Below are 3,647 nucleotides of genomic sequence, written 5' to 3'. Positions count from 1 at the left end.
ATAAGCCTATTGATCGATGTCACCTACACCCGGGGTGGGCCTTCTACATCCACCCTGCAGCAGGAACACAAGCTCCTCTTGCTTGTTTGCTTGCAGGATTGGTGATGTCAGTGTTTTGTATTTCGGCCACTGTAATAGGGGTGTAGTGCTGTCTCAGTTCTCATGTCCCGATAGTGGGTGATGTGAAACGTCTTTCATATACTCATTTACCACCTGCAAATCTTCTTTGGTGACATGTGTTTGGTGCTTTCTTATTTCTTATTTCAATGAATTTCTTATAAATTCATTGCATATTTTGAATAACAGCTCATCAGATATATCTTTTGCACATATTTTCTTCTAGTCCTGGCTTCTCTTTTTATTTCCTTGGCAGTGTCTTTCACAGGGCAAATGTATTTAATTCTGATGAAGTCCAGCTTAGCACGCTCTTTGTGGATCCTGTCTGTGGTGTTGTACCTAAGAGGGCGTTGATCACCCAGAGGTCCTCTAGACTGTCTCCTATGTTTTTTCTAGGAGTTCATCAGCTGCTCTCTTTTTACTTGGACAAATGCTTACAGGAAGAGAGGTTTACATAACTCAGAGTTTCTAGTGGTTCAGTCTAAACTCAGCTGGCTTCACGGCAGAAAGGGCCTGGGTAAGGACCTGGAGGAGGACAACAGTTCACCCTGTGTCAGCCACAAAGTAGAGAGAGAGAGAGAGAGAGAGAGAGAGAGAGAGAGAGAGAGAGAGAGAGACAGAGAGACAGAGAGAGAGAGAGACAGAGAGAGAGAGACAGAGATACAGACAGATAGACAGATGAACAGACAGACGACAGGCAGAGAGACAGACAGAGAAGAGGGAGTCAAGGGCAGGAATACAAACTTCCAGGTCACTCCCCAGTGACCAAGTACTTTAGGCCCCCTCCAAACACGAGGCTCTTTGGGGGCATTTCAGACCTAAAGCAGAACAAGGAGTTTATATTTTTGGGACTTATATATAGGGCTGTGGTCCATTTTGAGATGACACTGGTGAAGGTATAAGGGGGTGATGGTGAACCTTTTAGAGCTGTCAGTGGTAACAAGCAGCCAGCTGTGGCACGTGAGCCATTGGGTTGCCACCGCTGGTGTAAGGTGTGTGTCTGGAGTCACTGTTTCTACCTGTGGAGGTCTCGTGCCAGCCCCAGGTGTTGACAGGAAGCTCTACCTTCACTGCGCGGCCTCTGCTTTGTCAAAGGTCAGCTGACTGCATCTCCGTGGGTCTCTTTCTAGACTGTCTATTGTGCTCCATTATCTATCATGCCCGAACCAAAACCCCACTGCCGTGACTACTATAGGTAGGCAGCAGCTTCTGAGGCTGGATGCAGTGGGTCCTCCAGTAATTACTAACACTAATCTGAGTCTTCTATTTTTCCATCCTCTCTATGGAAACTTTACTATCAGTTTGTTGATATTTACAAAACAATTGGCTGGAATTGTCATTGATGTTGTGTTTAGTCTACGAATGGAGAGAAACTGGAATCTAGACAATATTGAATTTCCTGTCCATGAACATGGAATACCCATCCACTTTACTTGTTATTTTAAAGGTAATAAAAAATAATAAAAGTGGTACAGAATTTCAAAACAAGGTGATAGGAAATTCACAATAGTTATTATATTGCATACTGTTATCTTCAAAGTAGTTGCTCAGATTACCAGATATTTTCTTAGACTTTGCTTTTTATTATTATTTCTTTCCATTGATTTGTAATTTTCCTTATATAGAGCTTATATGTATTTTGGTACATTTCTACCCCAAGTGATTCACATTTTTGAAGGTATCAGTATAATTGTTATTATGTTTTAAATTTCACTTGTTTCTTGAAGGCATAGAGGAAACAATTGAGCTTTATACATTAACATTATATTTTGCTACCTTATAGGAACATCTTATTATTGAAGTTAACAAGGATTTTGTTGATTCATTTGGTCTTGTACATAGACAGTCGTATCATCTGTGAACAAAGACAGTTTTACTTCTTGCTTTTCACTCTATATACCTTTAATTTCCTATTTTGTTTCATTGTATTAGTTATGACTTCCAACATGGTAATGAAAAAAGTACTAAGAAGTATCTTTGATCTTCTTTGCAATCTTAGCAGAAAAACTTCTAATTTCTTATGATTAAGTGTTATGTTGGCCGGAGATCTTTTATCAAGTTGAGTAAGTTCTCTTGCTAACGCCCTGAGTTTTTGAAATTATGCATGGGGTTTGTATCATGTCAAATGTTTTTTTGACTTCTATTGATGAGGTAATGTAATTTTCTTCTTTGCTTTGCTGATGTGATGAATCATATTAACTGCTTTTCACTGCACAATATGAATATCTGAAATAGATAAAACCCATTTGGTTGTGGTATAATTCTTTAAAAATATTGTTAGATTTAATTTTTATTATTTTTCCATCTATATTTAAAACATTTATTGGTTTGTGTTTTTCTTTTCTTTTGATGTCTTCATCTGGTTTCAATATTCTGGCAACACTTGCCTTATAGTTAGAAAATGTTCCCTGTGCTTTTATTTTCTGGAAGAGTTTGAGGAGAATTGATATGCTTTCTTTGGTAGAATTCAATCAAAAATTCATCTGAGCCTATTGCTCTTTGTTTTGACAGGGTTTTTGGACAGGTTTTTAAGTATCGGTTCAACATGTGCACACACACATGCACACACACTGAATACCTATTTTTCTTGTGTGAACAGTCTGTCTCTCAAGGAATCCTTCTATTCATTCAAAATATCACATCTTTGAACATGGAAATGCCTATAATATTCCTGTATCATTTTTTTTACTGTTGTATGGCATCTGGAATCTTTTGCCCTCTTTTATGTCTAATGTTAGTAATTTGACTCTCTCTTTACTGTTACCATGGAAAAATGATTACTGATTTATTGATATTTTTAAAAAGACTTTGCTTTTGGCTTTATTCATTTTTCTCTATTGATTTTCTGTTCTAATTTTGAATAATTTCTCTTCTAATTTTATTATATTTTTATTCTCTTTACTTTGAATAAAATCCATTGTTTTATTTTTACTTTCCCCAAGCAGAATTTCGGATAATGGATTCTGGACTTTTCTTCTTCCTTAATGCATTCATTCAATCATATAAATTTCCCTCTAAATACTGTTTTCATTGTATCCAGAAAAGTTGATAAGTTGTACACACATATTTCTTTAGTTCAGTATATTTGTAAAATTTCCTCAAGGTTTCTTACTTAACCCCTTTGTTATTTAGAATTGTGTTATAAAATCTTCAATTTTCTTGGCATTTTCCAACCATATTTTCATGACTAGCTTAATTTCATTGTCTGACAGCAGACACTGTATGATACCTATTATTTTAAACTTGTTAAGATGTGTCATATGCCTTAGAATATGGTCTATTTTGAATGTCCCATTATGGCTTAAGAAGCCCATTATTCTACTACTGTTTCATGACATATACTATAGATGTCAATTAGGTTCTATTGATTGATTGTGTTATTGATTTTCCACCAGATGAATCTGTCCACTTTGACAGAGGTGTGCTAAAATCTGCAACTCTTAGTGGGTTCATCAATTTCTATTTGCAATGTCTCACGTATTTTGATGCTTTGTTATTAAACACATGTACCTTCAAGACTGTTATGTCTT

Source organism: Chinchilla lanigera, unplaced genomic scaffold (genome assembly GCF_000276665.1).
Source record: "Chinchilla lanigera isolate Chin_1 unplaced genomic scaffold, ChiLan1.0 scaffold00103, whole genome shotgun sequence".
Taxonomy (NCBI): Eukaryota; Metazoa; Chordata; class Mammalia; order Rodentia; family Chinchillidae; genus Chinchilla; species Chinchilla lanigera.
This window is presented reverse-complemented; position numbering follows the sequence as displayed.